This window comes from Hypanus sabinus, chromosome 1, assembly GCF_030144855.1.
Source record: "Hypanus sabinus isolate sHypSab1 chromosome 1, sHypSab1.hap1, whole genome shotgun sequence".
In the NCBI taxonomy this organism is placed as follows: Eukaryota; Metazoa; Chordata; class Chondrichthyes; order Myliobatiformes; family Dasyatidae; genus Hypanus; species Hypanus sabinus.
In genome coordinates this window covers 23,655,078-23,676,537 of record NC_082706.1, presented here as the reverse complement: position 1 = coordinate 23,676,537, position 21,460 = coordinate 23,655,078, and positions in this window count along the sequence as shown.

Below are 21,460 nucleotides of genomic sequence, written 5' to 3'. Positions count from 1 at the left end.
TTACAAATGATTCATAAAATAAAAAAGATTTCCAAGCAGAGGTACAATTCTTATAAACCTAAAGAATGTACCAAAATACCAATGAGTTGCAGATGAACAAGTGAGGAATGAATTTGAGTTCTTCTTTGTCATTCTCCTTGTCATTCCTAACAATCCCCAATTCTTTCTAATGTTTATACTGTTTTGCTACTGGTGGACATTACCCGCGTGTGACAATTTTTCAAATGCCTCTGCAGGGACAAAGTAATTCACACAGATAGTCTAAAAACTTCTGGGGACAGAGACCCCCAGACATCTAAAATTAATGCTGTTCGGGCTGATTCGCAGTGTACACAAATATCCCAGCTATTGATTGCTCATCTACTCCCGTGACTATGTTTGATGTGCCAGTGACTAAATCAGTCTGTTCTACAAGCTTCCTTGACCTCAGTCATAATGCTGCAAATAACTTAGCCAATGCTGTCTGTTTTGATGCAGGCCAATTAACATAACCCCATTGTCTTACATAGTTTAAACATGGTCTGACAAGACCTCACTGCTTACTTGTTTACAATAAGAACCTGAGCAAGAATATTTGTTAGTGGTTTAACTTTGTCAAGAAGAAACTCTGACCCTTTGGAAAGGTTTGCTGCTGTGCTAGAAAGCTAAAGTTACTAATAAGCCTCATGGATCCTGAAAAGTGTATATTCAATAAAAATATTTCTGATTTGTTCATTTTCAGACTGTGAGCATTACCAAGAAGGCCAATGCATATTAGTTCCTCCCCGCTCCTTGTTTGGTGCATAGAACGGCAACCTTTCCATTTCTTTAGCATTTGTCTGTTTTACGAGGCTGAGTTACTAGTTTAGCGCTCAACCCAGCACAGATGGAAGGTGTGCACAGAGCTGGCCGGATTCAAACTCCGACCCCTCGCCCTGAAGTCCAGTGCGGATGCCACTATACCACTGGCAACAGACCCAATGCATATTACCCCTCCTTAATTACCCTCGATAAAGTGACGTGGATGCCTTCTTGAACCATTGCTGTCCTGCTGAGATTCCATTTCGACGTTTCAAGTCTGATATAACAAAGCAGCTTGCTTAACATGGGTTGGCAGTCTTTTATAAGCCAGATTGAGTAAGGAAGGCAGACCTGCTTTCCTGTGGAGACTTAGAGACACAGATGGAGTTTTACAACAATCCAGTTGTTTTATGGTCACCATAACTAGAAGCAGTTGCTTACTCTTTGTCTCCAGATTATAATAACTGAATTTAAATTCTACAGCTCCCTTTATGGATTGTTGCACCTTTCCCTAAAGTAAGAAATCAATTTATTACTGCAAGCTTCAACAATACATAAAGAAATGACTTCATAGTGTGTGTGTGTGTTTTTTGACTTCCATTTCAATGGTCTTTCTTGAAGATTCCTTATGTAATTGACTATTTGTAAAATTTCAGTGCATGGCACACAGGAAATTAATTGGAACATTGTCTGAGGAAGAAAAAATATCAACGTAGAAAGCTACACAAGTTTTGGGAGAACCTATCAACACTACCTTTATGAAGGCAGAGCATTTAGAATGAACTGTTGCTCAGGACGGAAGACAGTGGCATTATGAATCTTAAGATTTAATTTGTTAGTTTACCTGAGAGTAAAGTTTAATTAATCATTCTGACAAAAAAGGAGGCAGCATTGGGAGGGTGAGGATCAGCTTAATGTGCTCAACACACGTGAAGTAACAAACCAATTCTGTTACAACCGGCCTCCCAGTTGCTCACATCCCCCCACACCCAAAGCCCGAGATGCTGATGACAGAGTGACACATAGACACAGATTAGGCTTCCTAGGGAAAGCTAACGGTACGAGGGAGAAAATTAGTGCTAAAGATGATTTGGCTGCTATTGGAAAGCTCACGGTGCAGCTCTTTCATGCAAATGGATATCAGATTGTGTTTCAGAGTAGTGGGAGCATGAGGATAAGCGGGCAAGGGGAAAAGCTGCATTCATTTCAAGAAGACTAAAATACAGAAGCAATAATGTAATGCTGAGGCTTTATGAGGCATTGGTCAGACAACATTTAGAGTATTGTGAGCAGTTTTGGGATCCACATCGAAGTAAGAATGAACTGGAACTGGAAAGACTCTCGGGGGGGGGGGGGGGAGGTGTAGTCACAAGAATGATCCCAGGAATGAAAACGCTAGTGTGTGAGGAGCAGTTGATGGTGCTCGCTGGGGTTTAGAAGATATCTCATTGAAAGGCTTGGATAGAGTGGATGTGGAAAAGGTGTTTCAAATAGCGGGAGAGGCTATAGCTAGTTGGCACAGCCTCAGAATAAGAAGGATGCCCTTTTAATAAAGAGACAAGGAGGAACTTCTTTAGCTAGAGCTTGGTGAGTCTGTGGAATTCATTGCCACTGATCGCTGTGGAGGCTGAGTCATTGGGTGTATTTAACCTGAAGGTTGATAGATTCTTGACCAATAAGGGATTGATGATTACTGGGAGAAGACAGGAGAATGGAGTTGAGAGGGATAATAAATCAGCCATGATTAAATGGTAGTGGAGAGTCAATGGGCTGAATGGCTCCCATGTCTCATGCTGTTATGGTCTTATGCACAGGCTGGACCCTGAATGTGGGCTGTGAGATAGGAGTGTGGACTTGACTGTGTAGGATGAAAAACATGGGTTTATAAATCACCCTGCTACCCTACCCACTGTGCAGGTGAATACCTGAGAGGCTCAAAGTGAGCCACCAGCCTAGGGGACAAAAAACGAGTCAAGTACTTTGGGGAGCCCAGAGATGAGGGCAGGTAGCAGATTGGATCAAAGGATTTCTTGGTAACATGGGGGCCCAGGCTTTGAAAGGGAGGTGGGCAAAGTCAGAGGAAGGAAAACCTAGGGGCTCAAGGAGAAGGTGGACGGTCTGCAGTTCATTGGTAACATGGTCACGGGTTCCATGGAGGAGGTGAGGTGAGAGAGCACAAGAGTGGGGAGTAAATTGCACTTGTTATGAAGGCGTTATGCATCAGGAAGGTTTTGATCCCATTGATCAGAAAACAGGCAGATGAATTCCTCAATTAGATCAGTCTGAACTGTAAGCCTCCTCTTGGAGCTTGTGAGGCATCGCAGCAGGAACAACCAAACCAAACATTAACTTCAGAGCGGCATGCATTCCATTCTGTTCTGAACACTTCCCCAACCTTTCTCCTGTTGACTTATCCCAAGGCCTTTTCACTCTGATACTTACAACACACAAGTACCATTCATATAAGGTAATGATTGTCGTCAGTGCCTTCTGCAAAGCTCTGTCAGCCAAGTGCATTGGTTTGATTATTTTGCTTCCATCCACATTTCTTCTGTTACCTTCAAAGCCATTGTGGGGAATTTTATGAACTTGGATGTTCCTTGTTCCTTTGGTTGCCAGGCAACCATATGCGGAAGTCGGCTAGCAAGATATGCTCTTGCAGTGAAAGCTGGGGTGAGGCTGAGCCTGAAGTTAATTTGCTCAGGATTCATTTCTGTCAATCAATGCCTGCTTCAGGGTGCTTACGCCATAAGATGATGTAACATGGCCAAACATCACATCTTGTTATCACGGCTTGGACTTCTGATATCAAGCTGCCATAGTTCATAGAGTTAAAAAAAAAACACATAAAAGCAATGCCACACGCACAAAATTCTGGAGGAACTCAACAGGTCAGGCAGCTTCAATGCAATTGAATAAACAGACAATATTTCAGGCAGGGACCCTTCCTCAGGACTGGAAAGGAAGGGGGCAAGACTCCAGAATAAAAAGGTGGAACAGAGAGGGGAAGGAGGCTTGCTGGAAGTTGATAGGTGGGAAAGTTCAAGGGCTGGATAGGATGAAATCTGATAGGAGAGGAGAATGGATCATGGGAATAAGGGAAAAAGGAGGGGCACCAGGCTGAGGTGATAGTCAGATGAGAAGAGATAAGAGGCCAGTGTGGGGAATAGAAGATGGAAGGGGAATAGATTTTTGTTAACTGGAAGGAGAAATTAAGATGGATGCTACTCAGACAGAATAGAAGTGTTGCTCCTCCACCCTGAGAGTGGACTCATTAGGACACAGGAAGAGGCCATGGACTGACATGTCAGAGCAGAAATAGTATTTAAAATGGTCGTCCACTGGGAAATTTTGCTGTCAGAGGATGGAGCAGAGGTGCTCGCCAAAGCAATCTCCCAATTTATGACGGGTCTCTCTAATGTAGAGGAGGCCCCATTGTCCGCACCGGAAGCATCAGATGATCCCAAGGGATTTGCAGGTCAAGAGTTGTCTCACCTGGAAGGACTGTTTGGGGCTCTGAATGGAGGTGAGAGGAGGCAAACAGGCAGGTGTCGCACTTTGGCCACTTAAAGGGATGAGAACCACTGAGATTAGGGGGGGGAAGGATGAACGGACGAGGGGATAACAGATGGAGTAATCCCAGAGAGTGAGGGTGAGGTGAAGGTGTGTATGGTGGTAGGGTCCCTTTGGAGGTGGCAGAGGTTGCAGAGAATGAATTGTTTGATGGGGATTGGGATGGTAGATTAGGACAAGAGGGACTCGATCCCTGTTAAGACAGTGGGAAGGCGGGGTGAGTGTAGATGTCTGGGAAATGGAGGGGATGCGTGTGAGGGCAGTATCAATGGTGGAGGAAGGACAACAATGCCAATATCAGATAACTTTGCCAATACCGCAGGACATCGGTTTGAAGTAAAGTCATTATTAAAGTACATACTTGGCACTATATACAAGTTTTCTGGCGAGCATACTCAGTAAGTCCAAGAAACAATAAAATGAATGAAAGACAGCACTCAACAGGATGAGCAGGCTGTAGGTTTTCATAAATAAAACAGTGGAAACATTTTAAGTTTAAGTTCAACCATAACAACTCCTTTATTCTCAACCAAACACAGAACACAAGGCACAGTAAAAACTTCACATTGTGTCATCATGTCAGACGAGCCTCTTACGGTGAATCCCAACTCAGTGCTGATGGTTGTGAATTATGCATATGTTTCCACCGACACAACCACCCCCACCCCCAGATTTCACCAAAACTGGCACTGTGAGCCTGTCCAGAGCTCGGACGAGCTGCCCGGCTCGGGACCAGTGTTCTCTGGCTGGAGTAACAGCCAATGCCTCTGGTCATCCAAAGTTGTGTGAACACTCTTATCATCATGTTGTTACACCAGCGGCAGGCTAGTGGAATCCTCCAAATCTTGGTGGGCTGGTTTAAGGTGATCTATTGAAACACCCTCAGGTTTACACCTCCTATCTATGATGAAAGTCTTTGCTGTCCATCCTAAGATATGGAACGGGCCGTCATAAGGGGGCCTAAGGGGATGTTGCGGACGAAAATAAACGTGGCAGAATGTAGGCCAACAGCAGCCCTACACTGTTCACCAGGATGGGAGGTAGGAGTTGGTGCAAAGAGTGAGTTTGCTGAGCGGGGAGGGTGAGCGTGCTGATGTTGAGAGGCCGATGAGGCAGTCGTGACATCAGGACTAAAATCACCAGGCACTGGCTGCCCGTATACCAACTCAGCCCAGGATGACTGCAGGTCCACTTTTGAAGCCAATCTTGAGCCCCAGTAGGACCCATGGGAGTCAATCATGCCAACACTCATCAGGCAGGGAGGCCCTCAGAACGAGCAGTGAAATTGCTCGCATAGGCCATTGGACTCCTGCTGATACGCCATGGTGCGATGTAGCCTAACACCAAGGTTCTGGGCCAAATCTTCCAGAGGTTTGATGTGAACTGGGGAAACATTCGGGGGAAATATCAGATGGGGTGCCAAACCAAGCAACCCAGGGGCTGAAGAACACCCGAGCCACAACTGTGGCCGTTGTCTATGTTAAAGGGATGACCTCTGGCCACCTGCTGGTACAGTCCACCATGAAAAGGAGGTGCCTGAAACTGTGGGAGGGGGTAAGAGGACCAACCAGGTCCACATTGACATGGCCTACCCATCACTCAGGGTCTCAGAAGGTGCCAGTGGTGCCCAAACACGATGGCTAATTTTCACCTGGTGGCCCTTAGCACAGGCTGCACACTAATCGTACAGGTCCTTTCTAAGGCTGTGCCACACAAACTTTAGTCTGGCCATTTTCCATCAGGCCTTACGGCCTGGACATGAGAGACCATGAATGGAATTAAAAACAGTACGCCTTCAGTTTGCAGGCACTATGGGGTGAGGGCAACCAGTTGAGACATTGCACAGGAGGAAAACGCCAGCTTTCTTGAACTTAATGTCAGCCAACCACAGGACTGTGACTGTTGCTTTGGAAGCCTGGACCTCTGGGTCGTCTGTCAGGCTAGCATATCAACCCTGATGTGTATGGCCTCATTGGCTGGCCACGAGAGGCAATCAGCACGGCATTGCTTTTCCCCTTTGACGTATTGTATGTCAGTTGTGAAAGGTGATACGGAGGCCAGGTGGTGTTGCTACCATGGGTCTGATATTTTGGCCATCGCCTGCACGAGGGGCTTGTGATCAACAAACACTGAAATGGAGGCCCTCTAGTAGAAAACAAAAATGGCGGACAGCCAGAGTGAGATCGAGAAGCTCTTGGTACTTTTTCTCAGGGGTTATTAGAGCTGCCGGCTGATGAAGAGGAGCAGTTGCCACAAGCCTCCGACCAACTGTTCGTGCACAGGACCCACAGCATAGTCTGGCACATCAGGAGTAATGGCTATGGGTGCATTGGGGAGCAGGTGGGCCAGTAGGGTCACATTGGAAAGAGTTTGCTTGGTGTCATCAAATGCTCTGGTCATGACCACTGACCAATCAAGCTCTTGATTAGGGCTATTGCCTTTAAGTGCACTATGTAGGGGAGCATAAATTCAGGAGCTTGCAGAATGAAGCAGTGATAGAAATTCTCCATACCTAAAAACTCCTGTAGCTTTCTTTATGTGCGGGGCAGTGGGAAATCCATAACAGTGGCTACTTTTGATGGGTGGTGTTAGCACCTTCAGCAGAGATGTGATGGCTGAGAAAGCCAGTGGTTGACAACACAAACTGGCATTTAGCAGGATTAATAATCAACCTGTGTTGGCTTAAATGCCTGAAAAGTGTGCGGAGGTGATGTGATATGCATTCGGAGTTGGGTGCACTGGCAACAGGTATGTCATCCAAGTAAACAAAAAGAAAAGGTGAGGTGACACTTCACCTGTGAGTTTGCTGGTGTGGTATACTGAGTCTGGTGCACCCAGTGTGGCCTTTTATATATTGGCGAGACCCGATGCAGGCTGGGAGACCATTTTGCTGAACACTTACACTCTGTCCACCAGAGAAAGCAGCTTCTCCCAGTGATCACACATTTTAATTCCATGTCCCATTCCCATTCTGATATGTCTATTCATGGCCTCCTCTACTGTCAAGATGAAGCCACACTCAAGTTGGAGGAACAACACCTTATATACCGGCTGGGTAGCCTCCAACCTGATGGCATGAACATTGACTTCTCTAACTTCCATTTATGCCCCTCCTCCCCTTCTTTCCCCATCCATGATATATTTAGTTTTTCCCCCCCCCTCCCTTTTTGTTCTCTCTTTCTGCTCATCATTCTGCCTGCTCTCTATCTCCCTCTGGTGCTCCCCTCCCTCTTTCTTTCTCCCTAGGCCTCCCGTCCCATGATCCTCTCCCTTCTCCAGCTCTGAATCCCTTTTGCCAATCACCTTTCTGGCTCTCAGCTTCACCCCACCCCCTTCGGTCTTCTCTTATCATTTCGCATTTCCCCCTCCTTCTCTTACTTCCAAATCTCTTACTTTCTTTCCTTTCAGTTAGTCCTGACGAAGGGTCTTGGCCCAAAACGTCGACAGTGCTTCTCCCTATAGATGCCGCCTGGCCTGCTGTGTTCCACCAGCATTTTGTGTGTGTTGCTTGAATTTCCAGCATCTGCAAATTTCCTTGTGTTTGCTTTACAAATTCACTACTGCAAAGCCTCTACCAAACAAAAAGAAAATCTCAGTCTTTTAATATAGAGCCCATCAGCCATTGGAAAATTTGTGCTCATTCTTCAGCCTAAACTGCTTGCACAGTAACTAAAAAGAGGCTATATGGGGTTATAACAACTGTTTTGCGAATGTCCTCCTAGCACATATGCACCTAATGATAGCCTCTAACAAAGTCAACATTAGAAAAAAATTAACTTTCCAGCTAAACATGCCAAAAAGTCTTGGATGTATGGGATTGGGTAACAATTGTCAACAGGGCATCAGTAATTGCCACATGGGTGCAACCACCATCAGACTTTGGGACCATGTGGAGGGTCAAATATTTGACTGGCATACAGTGCCAAATCTTTCCATGCTGGCAAACTCAGCCTTCGTGGTTGCCCACTTTTCTGGGTCCGGTCTATGAGCATTTGTGGAAATGCGGTGCTTGTCCCTATGTTTTGTGACTGTAGTTGGTAAGGTTTGGGAATTTGCCCAGAAGTCGAGTGAGCTCACATGTGCTTAACAGAGATGTTGTGGAGAACTTACTGGGGAAATGGTGCAATTACCCAAAGTCCTTGACATCCACAAGCCTGAAGTTCTTAAGATCAGTCTGGGCACGCAGGAAATCTGTGCCAAGCAGAGGTCTAGCCGCTTTAGTCAGGACAAAGACCCACGTGTGACATCGCCCACTGAAGCAGAGAGTAACTCACTGTGTTCCCTGCCGTCGGCAGCTTCCAGCAAGGTTTCATTGCTCTTTGCCTTCTGATCGATAGGTGATGCTGGCAGCAGAATCACCTGAGCACTCCTGTCACACAAGAAGCATTACCCTGAAAGGGTATTCATAATGAACAGTGGATGACCCTGGCCACCCGAATCCACAGTGTTCGCAAACTTCTGATGTCTCGATTTGCTGACGTTGCTGAAGTTGTCAGATTGTCGGCTTTTCCAGGCATTGATACCAAAGTAATCACGGTAAAAGCGCAGACCCGGCACTGACTGTTTTACAGCCATGGACGTGCCTGTGTGCAGGCCCTGATGACTGGGCTTATTGAAGCAGGGAAAGGAGGAGGAATTATGCACCCCTGCCTGTGCGAGTGTAGACGATCAGCCATTTTAGCAAACTTTCTATAGTCATTCACAGGTGTATCAGCAAGGGTTGTGAGAACTTGATCAGGCATTTGCTGCGTGAAGAGTTCTTTAAAAATAGAACAAGGATGGTGGAGAGACAGCATGTGGTCCATTAGCTCAGAAGGCCTTGCATCCCCCAGGCCAGGCAAGGAGAGCAACTGTTTGGCGTACTCAGACTCCGATTGTCCAAAAGTCTGTAAAATGTGGCAGGAGTTCAAGCAGACTCGCCACTCTTACTGCTGTGGACCTACTGAGTGACACTACTATGCAGTAAAATCTGGTGTCCTTCGCAGAGATTTCTCACAGAGAGAATTGTGCCTTAGCTTGTACCAAGCAATAGCATTTTGGTCCCAAATCTCCAGTAGTTTCAAAGTGACTGTGTTGGCTGACATGTTCAATAACTCTAGAACCATCCTAAAGCATCAGGGTCATCAAAGTGGGTTTTCGTAAGTAAAATGGCAGAGGAATTTTACGTTTAAGGGAAACCATAACAACTCCTTTATTGTCAACCAACCACAGCACAAAGCGCAGTGAAAATCTGCACGTCATTACATCATCACGTCAGACCAGTCTCTTAAAGTGAATCACACCTCAGTGTCGGGGTTGTAAATTATGCTGATGTCTCCACCCATTACATTACCCAACCAAACAACTAACGTTCACAAGTCAACAAATTGTGTAAAAACAAAAGAAAAGAGAAATAATAATAATAATAATAATAAATAAATAACCAATAAATATCAAGAAAATGAGATTAAGAATACTTGAAAGTGAGTCCATAGATTGTGGAAACAGTTCAGAGATGGGGCAAGTGAAGGTGAGTGAAGTTATCCCAACTGGTTCAAGAGCCTGAAGGTTGAAGGGTAATAACGGTTCCTTAATCTGGTGGTGTGGGACATGATGGCAGCTGAGTTAAGTATGCCCAGTCTTTCAGGAGATCATGAAATTGTTAGCTTATTAAGATGTTTCAAAAGTCCGTTGCTCAAAGGGAAATTACAGGTTGCAGATTGCAGTAGGTGTAATTCAAAAGAGATATATGTAGAAGTTTTGTAAGCAGCCCACAACACGTCACTATGGTTCACTGGCACCACCTTGGAGGATCTTTAAGGTGAGTGGAGGAAAGATTAGAGGAGCTATCAGAGGGAGTCTTTTTACAGAGAGTGGTGGGTGTCAGGATCCCACTGCCAGAGATGAAAGTAGAGGCTGATACACTTAACAGACTCTTGGATACGTACATGGACACAAGAAAAGTGGAGGATTGTGGACTGTGCAGGAGGGAAGTTTGTTCATTCAGAATCTGCCCTGTATGATGTATGTGGTCATGGTCTTCCCATGACCAGGATTGTTCTTGGCAAATTTTTCCACAGAAGTGGTTTGCCATTGCCTTCTGGGCAGTGCCTTTACAAGACAGGTGACCCCAGCCATTATCTGTACTCTTCAGAGATTGTCTGCCTGGTGTCAGTTTTGGCATAACCATGACTTGTGATATGCACCAGCTGCTCATACAACCATCCATCACTTGCTCCCGTGGGATGCATGTGACCCTGATCAGGAGGTCGGGGGCAGGGGTAAAGGGAAGAAGTGCCTTACGCCTCCTTTGCTAGGGATGTACCTCCACCCCACCAGTGTGCAGAATGGAAGGGTTAGCTTGATTGTGGAGTAGATTTGTTCGTATATATTTTGGCAAAACATCCTGGGCAAAGTGCCGTTCTGTGCTTCACTAATCCTGGTTAATACTCCCACATTCCCATTACTTCCCCACAGGTTCCAGCAGTCACCAGTACAAGAGGGATAACTTATACCCGCCAATTAAACTACCAGCCCACATGTTTATGCGACATGTGTGGAAATGGGAGCATCCACTGGAAACATGCAGTCACAGAGACAACTTGCAAACTCCACACAGAAAGCAGCAAAGGCCAGGATTGAACCCAAGTCACTGGAGCTGTGAGTCAAAAGCCCCGGCAGCTTTCTGTGTTACTCTTACTCTCTGACCTGTCCTCTAAAGCAAGAAAAATTGCCTCTTCCTTCTCAAGTTCCCTAAACTAGGTTCACCTTCAAATACAACTGTAACACACAGACCCAATAATTCATGACACCATTATTTGCAAGTCCAACGTCATTTCAAAGAAGCAACAAATTAGTGGCTATATTGGTAACAGGGAGTCCAGATATTAGGAATTCATATTTACTTATCTTGAATAAGATAAATAATTTATCAAGAGAATTCTTATATTTATAATTTATAAATCATTTAAGATATTTTACGACTATCTGGCTCCAAAGATCATTCTGCAAAGAGAATTTTGAACAAATTGCAAAATCCTATTGCATCTAGTCACTGTTATAAAAATGTAGAATTTTCTCAATGAAATTATAGTCATGTTCAGGCCAGAAACAATTAAAGGGATTATATATCTCAAAACATATTGATATAATGTATAAAGACAAGTTAAAAACTAAAGCGTTTTACTCTCTCACAGCTGGCTGAAGTTATTTGGAAGAAAAAGTTAGTTTTTTTCAGATTAGCATTAAATGCAGTTTTGAACACCAAAGAGCAGATGCTGGAAATTTGAAATAAAAGTAGGAAATGCTAGAAGCACTCAGCAGGAGGAACTCAGCATGCCAGGTACCATCCACATAGGGGAATAAACAGCCTGAAACATTGGCTGTTAATTTCTGTCCATAGATTCTGAGTTCCTCTGACATTTTGTGTTTGCTGCTCAAGACTTTCAGTATCTGCAGAATCTCTTGTGTCTCTGATGAGGCCAGAACTGTTGAGATAGGGGTAGGGGGCGTGCTGTTGGTTGATAGATGCTGTCTAATCTGCTGGACATTTCTCCATTTGGTTTCAACAACTGCATTTGAATGTTTATTTGCTTTCTCTCTTATGGATTCTCTTAAATTCACCAGACTACTACTCGAATATTGGGATCTCCTGGCCAACAACGGTGTTATCCTATCAGGGATACAGGATGAGTACCCCTTATCCATATTACAAAGCCCAAAAACCTCAGAAATCAAAATCTTTTTTTGTGTTGGCATGATGTCACAAATGGGAAATCCCACAGGTTCCCTGGCAACGTGCAGGTCTCTGTGCACAGCAGAGAGTTCTGAGGAGTGACCTCACATGTAATGAGCAGAAGTTAATGAAAAAGAGAAAATCACCACATAAAGTGCAAAATGAAGATCTCAATTGTTTACTGAAAGTGTAGATTTGTCAGCAGAGTGGACATATGGGAGCATAGTGAACAAAATTACAATGGGATGTAGAAGGTGCAGGCCAAAGGGCAGATACAATAGTCATGGGGAAATTCAATACGCAGGTAGATCGGGAAAATCAGGTTGGTGCTTGATTCCAGGAGGGGCAACTTCTAGAATGCCTATGAGATGGATTTTTAGAGCAGCTCATGGTTGAGACCACTAGGGGATCAGTTGTTCTGGATTGGGTGTTGTGCAGTGAACTGGAATTGATTTGAGAGCTTAAGGTAACAGAACCTTCAGGGGAGTATTATCATGATATGATTGAATTCACCCTGAAATTTGAGAAAGGGATGCTGAAGTCAGATGTATCAGTATTACAGTTGAGTAAATGGAATTACAAAGGCTTGACAGAAGGACAGGCCAAAATTGATTGAGAAAGAACACTGGCAGGGATGATGGCAGAGCAGCAATGGCTGAATTTCTGGAAGCAGCACAGGGTATATACCTCCCAAAGAGGAAGTAGAATTTTATAGGCAAGATGACACAACAGAGGCTAACAAGAGAAGTTAAAGCCCACATAAAAGTCAACGAAAGGGCATATAATTGAACAAAATTTAGTGGGGTTAGAGGATTGGGAAGCTTTTAAAAACCAACAGAAGGCAACTAAAAAGTTATCAAGAAGGTAAAGATGGAATGCAAAAGTAAACTAGCCAGTAATACTGAAGAGGATACCAAATATTTCTTCATATACACAAAGTGTAAAAGAGAGGAGAGAGTGGATATCAGACTGTTGTAAACCGATGCTGGAGAGGTGGAAATGGGGAACCAGGAAATGGCAGAAGAACTGAATAAGTATTTTGCATCAGTCTTCACTGTGGAAGACACTCGCAATATGGTGGATGTTCAGGGATTGTGAAATGTGTGAAGTTAACATAACTAGAGAGAAGGTTCTTGGGAAACTGAAAGGTCTGAAAGTAGATAAGTCACTTGGACCAGATGACGTACAACCCAGAGACCTGAAGGAGGTGGTTGAAGAGATTGAGGAGGCATTTGTGAAGATCACCAGATTCTGTAATGGTTGCAGAAGACTGGAAAATTGCAAATTCACTCCACTCGTCAAGAAGGGAGAGAAGCTGAAGAGAGGAAACTATAAGCCATTTAGTCTGACCTCGGTGGTTGGGAAGATGTTGAAGTCATCTATTAAGGATGCAGTCTTAGAGTACTTGGAGGCACATGATAAAATAGGCCATAGTCAGCATGGTTTCCTCAAGGGAAAATCTTGCCTGACAAATTTGTTGGAATTCTTTGAAGTAGTAGCAAGCAAGATAGACAAAGGAGAATTGGTTGATGTTGCGTACTCGTTTTTTCAGAAGGTCTTTGACAAGGTACCACACATGAGGCTGCTTAACAAGTTATAAACCTGTGGTATTACAAGAAAGATTCTAACATGGATAAAGCAGTGGCTGATTGGCAGGAGGGAAAGAATAGGTATAAAGGGTGCCTTTTCTGGTTGGCTGCTGGTGAATGATGGTGCTCCACTGGGGGTTGCATTGGAACCGATACTTTTTACATTATATGTCAATGATTTGGATGATGGAAGTGATGTCTTTGTTGCAAAGTTCCCAGGCAATATGAAGATAGATGGAGGGACAGGTAGGTTTGAGGAAGTAGAGAGATTACAGAAGGACTTCGATTAGGAAAATGGACAAAGAAATGGCAGATAGATTACAGTGTTGGGATGCGTATACTCATGCACTTTAGTAGAAGAAATGAAAGGTTGACTATTTTTTAAATGGAGAGAAAATACAAAAAAAACGGAGGCACAAAGGGACTTGGGAGTCCTTGTGCAGGATTCTCTAATCTGCAGGTTGAGTCTGTGGTGAGGAAGGCAAATTCATTTCAGGAAGACTAGAATATAAAAGCAAGGATGTAATGTTGAGACTTCATAAAGCACTGGTGAGGCCTCACTTGGAGTACTGTGAGCAGATTTGGGCCCCCCATCTTAGAAAGGATGTGCTGAAATGGAGAGGGTTCAAAGAAGGTCCACGAAAATGATTCCAGGATTGAATGGCATATAATTTGAAGAGCACTTGATGGTTCTGAGCCTGTATTCACTGGAATTCAGAAGAATGAGGGTGACCTCATTGAGAACTATTGAATGGTGAAAGGCCTAGGCAGGTCTTTGGTGATGGTGAGGGGTGGATGTGGAGAGGAATTCTTCCTATGATGGGAGAGTCTAAGGTCAGAGGATACAGCCTCAGAATAGAGGGGTATGTTTTTAGAACTGAGATGATGAGGAACATCATTAGCCAAAAAGTGGTGAATCTGTGTTTTTTTTTGCCACTGGCAGCTGTGGAGGCCAAGTTTTTATATATTTTAAAGTCAGAGGTTATTGGTCAGGGCATGAAGGGATACAGGAGATTGGGGCTGAGAGGAAAAATGGATCATCCGTGATGAAATGGCAGGGGCAGACTTGATGGGCCAAATGGCCTAATTCTGCTCGTATATCTTATTATATGCCACTTAGTGGTATGCTGATGATGAAGCAAGCAAAGATCTTCAGATGAACCGAAAAACGATGGTAGTTGTGAATATTCAGCAGGCTGGTTGCATAGGTTCAACAAAAGGCACAGAATAAGAACTTTAAAGATTTATAGTAATAAAGTGTCTGTTGATCATGAAGGAACAGAGAAATTACCGATGAGTTTGCCAAGATCGTCGCTGATGAATATCCAACACACTGAACAATCCGTACTCGTGTGTGCTGAACAAGTGTAAGACAAAGATTGCTTACTGGCTGCACAGAAATTCAGAGTCAGACACAGTGGCGATCCCAGACTATCACATTATATATTGTAAACTCTGAAAAAATCCTAAAATCTGAAACACTTTGGCTCTAAGTATTTTTGACAAGAAGTACTCAACCTGTGTTCCCTTTGCTCTTTGCAGCATACAAACCAACTTGTTTTCTCATGTGACAAGTGGTGTTGAAGAACTATTCAAACTTATTATTAATCCAAGGTCCTTTGATATATAAGGAGCACTCCAAATGCATGAGATTTCTGTTAATGTAAGCCATCATTCTAAAGAATGAGTTGTACATTACAGAAGCAAGTCCTTTATCCTATCCAGTCTATCAGTCACTCACTTACCCTCATTCTGCTTTAATCCTACTTTATTCGCATTACATTTCAAAGATTCAAGATTGAAAGTACATTTATTATCAAAGTATGCATGAAGTGTGCAATTCCAAAATTTGTCTTCCCCACAGACAGTCATGAAACAAAGAACCAAAACATTCAAAGAAAAACATCAGACACCAACAAACAAAAAAAAATCATGTAATCGGCAACAAAAAAAACGGGTGAAAACACAGAATATAAAACACAAAATCAGAAGGCATATTCCAGCACAGTTCAGGTCGGTGTTCATTAGTTGCGGGCTGCCCTGAAAATCGCCCAGAAGCAGTATCAAAATGGAGCAAACAGAACTACAACTAGAACACATCTTAAATCTGAATTAGAGTCCAAACCTATATTCCCCATTAATCAAACCTTGCTTTGGCACCATCCATGACAGTTTTGAGAAGGGAGAGAGATCATTTGGACACATGGGCCTTCCCCTGGGAGCAGAGAGTGAGAACGAGCCATACACAGACACCTTCTCCGGCAGCAGCAAGCGAGAGGCTGCTAGACGGCGTGAACACTCACTCAGCTTCCGCACAGGCCTCGATGATTTCAATCTTCCTCTGCACGTTAATCGGCAAGAGATGGGGCCGCGCGTGGGCTCTCCTGGCCTCCTGGCCTCCATGCCACACGCCTCGGTCGCAGCCTCGTGGAACGCTTGTGGAGACAGCAAAGCACCAGATCAGCCCAAAATTGTGACATCACAATGTAGGTAACCGGCCCTAAAAGTAGCAGAACCATATCTGAAGTAAAAAGACATATATGAAGTGAAAGGAATGGCTTCATGAACCGTCTTGAGGATGTTGCCCTTGATATTACCATCTTCCCTAATACATTTCTATGAACTTCCTAGGTTCTACCACTCACCTACATACTGAGGGCAATTTACACTGGCCAGTTAGCCTTCCAAACCAGAGAACCTGGAAGTCAGAAGGAGATGTGCTAACTCCACATAGACAGCACCAGAGGTCATGGTAATAACTGTAAGGACAAGAGCATTGTGTGTGATCTTCCACACCCTCCTCTACACATCATTATACAAGTGACAAGGAGAGTATTCTCTACAGGCTTCAGGCGCTTTGCTCCCTGATCATGGGTCACAGTTCTTCGAATCACTGCCTCAAAGGTTCGGTCCTGAACATGTGTGCTGCCTGTGTGGAGTTCGGACCTTCCCCCTGTGATTTTATGAGTGTCCTTCACCTGCTTCGGTCTCCACTCACATCTCAAAGACCTGCAGGTTTTGGTAGGTTAATTAAAGTTGTCCATACAATGAGAGTCAATCTGTGGGAGTTGACAGGAATGTGGAGGGTATAAAATAGAATGATTGGAGATCTGTGTAAATGGTGGCTGCAACAGAATCAGTGGGTTGAAGGACTGTTTTTATTCGGATATATCTCTCTATTGTGACAAATATAACAATGGAGAGGCATCATTAATTCATATGCACTGGACATGTCCAAGCCTTGAAAAATACTGGAAGGAAGTATTTCAAACTTCTTCTGTGCTTTTTAAAGTAAATTTTAAACCAAACCCTTTGACTACCTTATTCGGTATTGTTGGAGGAAAAGATATTATCTTGGGGACACCAGATTTGCACATTTTGGCTTTGATTTCTCTTATAGCTAGGAGGGCAATGTTGCTTAGGTGGAAGGATGTTGCTCCGCCTACTCATGCTCAATGGCTAAGCAATGTTATGTCATGCTTAAATTTAGAGAAGATTCGTTGTTCAATTTCTGAATCAAGACAAGACTTTCTAACATTTTGGGGACCTTTTCTGAATTACTTTCAAAATCTTTGATTTGTTATCAAGTACAGATGTTGGCTAATAATATGTTTTACTATATGATAAGGATTTTTTTTTCCTTTTTCTTTCTTTACCAAACAGCTTTTCTCTGTAGTGGGTTCAGATTATTTTTGTATAATAATAAAATTATTACTTTTCAATATTACGATTCAATTTAATTTACATGAATATGGGGTAATGAGACCATAAGTGTGTTTCACATATATTGTAATTGATATATGATACACATCCTCCCGTACTCTGTATTCTTTTATGTAAGAAATCAATAAAAATATTGAAAAAGAAAGATGAAGGGCTATTTCATGCTGTATGACTGTGAGTGTCAATTATCCATGAAAATACAATCCATCAGTTCAGAAATTACACTTCACTGAAAGGCTAAGAGACAAAACATATTCCATTCCCATTCTTTTCTGTGCTTTTAAAACAGTTTCTTTCAAAGCAAAGTTAAAAATGGCAGGAACTAAATATCCTCTCATGAAAACCTAACTCCAGACAATGCACTGATATTTCCGTAATGCTCAGCTGACCCTTTTAAAGTATGAATTTTGACAGTTGCAGGATGGAGGTTAAGCAGAGCAGTTATCAGCCAATCCATTCACTAAGACAATTTTTCATGAAGCTGTTTCACAATATTTTCCCCAGATCTTATTTTAAACAAAAGTACAGGTTTAAGACCATAAGACATGGGGGCAGAATCAGGCCATTCACCCTGTCGAGTATGCACTGTCATTCCATCATGGTTGATTTATTTTCCCTCTCGACCCTATTCTCCTGCCTTCTCCCTGTAACCTTTGACACCCATTTTAATCAAAAACCTATTAAACTCTACTTTAAATGTACCCAATGACTCAGCCTTCACAGACATCTGTTGCAATGCGTTGCTCTGATTCACTGCCCTCAAGCTTGGGAAATTCTTCCTCATCTCAGATCTAAAGAGACGTACTTGTATCCGAGGCTGTGCCCTCTGATCCTAGACTCCCATTATTTGAAACATTCTCTCCATATCCACTCTATCTAGGCCTTACAGTATTCAAAATGTTCAGAATGAGAATCAGGTTTAATATCACCTGCACATGTTATGAAATCAGTTAAATTTACAGCAGCAGTACAATGCAATACATAATAACAGAGACAAAACTGAATTGCAACATGAAAATGTAGTTAAATGGTTAAATTAAATAAGTAGTGGGAAAAAAAGAAATAAAAATAAGTGAGGTCGTGTTCATGTGTTCAATGTCCATTCAGAAATCGGATGCAGAGGAGGAGAAGCTGTTCCTAGGTCACTGAGTGGAGTGTCTTCTGGCTTCTGTACCTCCTTCCTGATGGTAACAATAAGAAGAAGGCATGTCTTGCAGTGATGGAAAGTCCTTCATAATGGACACCCCCTTTTTGAGGCATCATTCCTTGAAGATGTGCTGTGTAGTTTGGAGGCCAGTGCCCACGATGGAGCTGACTAATTTTACAACTGTCTGCAGCTTACTTCAGTCCTGTGCAGTAGCCCCCCACTCCCCCAAACACATATCAGACGGTGATGCAGCCAGTTAGAACGCTCCCCATGTTACATCTGTAGGAACTTGCAATTGTTTTTGGAGACATACCCAAATCTCCTCAAACTCCTAATGAAATATAGCCACTGTCGTGCCTTTTTCCCCTCAATGAGATCTCCCCTCATTCTTCTAAACTCCAGTGAGAACAGGCCCAGAGCCATCAAACACTCCTTATATAATAACCAGAGCAAACTATTTGAATTGCATAGCAAAAAAAAAAACAAATAGTTGGAGGAATTTAATGGGCTTGACAGCATCTGCCAATGGTCAATGTTTCAGATGGAGGCCCTCCATCAGGACTACATTTGCACTGCAAAGTTTGTTTGGAAACTTTTCCTCTTTGCTGGATCTTAATTCTTCACACTCAGTTTACACCCTTATGAACACATCTACAAACATGCCCACAACCTGAATTCACACAAAACAATGTCTTTTTTTAAAAACTATATTAACACTAGCACCGAGAGTTGCCAAACAGTGTCGAGAAATGCAAGGTGCCATTTAGCGCAAAGGAAGTATTGCATTGAATAGATGGCACAGAAAGTCAGGAGAAATGTATGTGTTTTGTTTCTGCCTTAGGAACTCGCTTCACCGCAAGAAAGAAATAAATCAGTTCTCATTATTTGCTGAATTGTCAATTAAAAAGGATCTGATGTGGTTACAGTCACACTTGGTATTTCTGAGACAGGTTTATGAAGCACAATGGAATGCAATGTGACAATGCTCCATGGAATGTGGAAAAATAACAAGGAATCTCACTTAAAGCTCAGAGCGTTTGATAGGGGATGATTTCTCAAGCTGGAGCATCCAGAAATAATGGGCTAAGGGTGAGGGGTGGTGGGAGGCAGTAATTCTCAGTGCAAGGGGGGCAGCTAAATGTGTGTGATGCCAGGTTGGGTTTGAACCAGGGTTCTTATGGTGAAGTTCCATATCTTTAACCAATGGAGATTTAGACCAGGTGGACCTGAGTGTCGAGGAAGCCAGAGGCGAGGACAGAATTGAACGAAGAATCCTTACTTGTGGATTGGTTCACAGCAAACACGGGCTGGTACTCGGGAATTACTACACACAGATGGTAGTAAACACAAGACTGAGCAAAGGGAATAGACAAACAAAACCAGGCGCAGGTGAGCTGTTAACTAAACCAAGTCAGGTGAAAATAATCAGATATTCAGGGGAGGTGGAGTGTCAGAGCTTGGAGTATTCTGGCACTCCCAAGTGGTCAAACTGAGTTAACATGATCCTTCTTCTAAACCCCTCCCACCCCCCCCCCCCCCCCCACACCCAACCAGCTCCTGACAGCCCAGAGCGATCCAGGTGGCGACAGTGGAAATCTCGGATCAAGTCCTGGTCCAGGATATCCCCGGAGGGAGCCCTCAACCTCTGGGCCAGAACCCTCCCAATCCACCATGTACTGGAGCCAGCCATGAACCAGACAGAGTCCAGAAGCTGGCAAATGATGGACGCCGGCTGACTGCTGATAAAACGAGGAGCCTTGGGTGATCTCAGGACTGGTGGCAGTAGACTGACTGAACAGTGGGGCTTTACGACAGGAGATGTGGAAGGTAGGGTATATGCTTATGACATGTTGCAGTCGGAGACGCCAAGTGCCTGGGTTGATCCGATGGAGAATGTTGACTGGTCTGATGTAGCGTGGCATCAGTTTCTGAGATTGAACCTGCAGAGGAAGGTCTTTGATAGAGGACCAGATCCTTCGACCAGGATGGAATGAAGCCCCAGCTCCCTCCGATAGCTGGCTTGCCATTTTTGTTTCAGAGAGGCCTTCGGAGGGCCACTCAAGCCTTCCTCCATTTCTGATCTACCAGTTATTGAACAGAAGGGACTCTGTCCTTGGAGTCCCGCTTGGGAAACAAACTGACTGCTTGTCAGAGTGCAGACCTTGCGATCACTCCAGGCAGTTGGGTTGCCCAACATAAAGAGCCTCAGTGTCTTCTCCAGTTCCTGGTTGGTCCTCTCCATTTGCCCATTGGACTGAGGGTGAAATCCCAATTGGAGACCGACTGTGGTGCCAATGGGCTGACAGAAGGCCTGCCAGGCCTGGAAAGCAAACTGAGGACCTTGCTCAGAAGCAACATCCTAGGGAAGCCGTGTGCTCTGAACATGTGTTGTATCATGAGGTTGGCCACCTCCTGAGCTGAGGGAAGCCTCGGTAGGGATGCAAAGTGGCACGCCTTGGAGAACCATTCCACAAACAGCATAATCAGAGTTAACTCGCGGTGCTGGCAGACCAGCAATGAAGTCCATGGAGTTATGTGACCAAGGATAGGGAGAAATGGGCAGTGGGTGTAGCAGCTCCTGTGGACATGATCTGGGTGCAGATGTGACATACGATTGATACCTTCATCCATGCCTCGCCATCAGAACTGCCTCTGATGAACTCCCCCATTTATGCAGTCTCTGGATGTTCTGCAATACATGATGTGTGCTTCCACTGTAACACCTCTGAATGAACAGACTTGGGGACAAAAAGGCGACCTGGTGGGCCATTACTCGTGATCGCCCCCTGCTGTTATACTCTTCCAACAATAGTCCCAACCTCCCATTCAACCAGACTGGACCTTGGGAGGATGGGTTTTGGGACAGCCACCAAGTCTAATGGCTCAAACTGCCTAGAGAGGGCATCCAAGTTCTGACTCTTTGAAGCTGGGTGG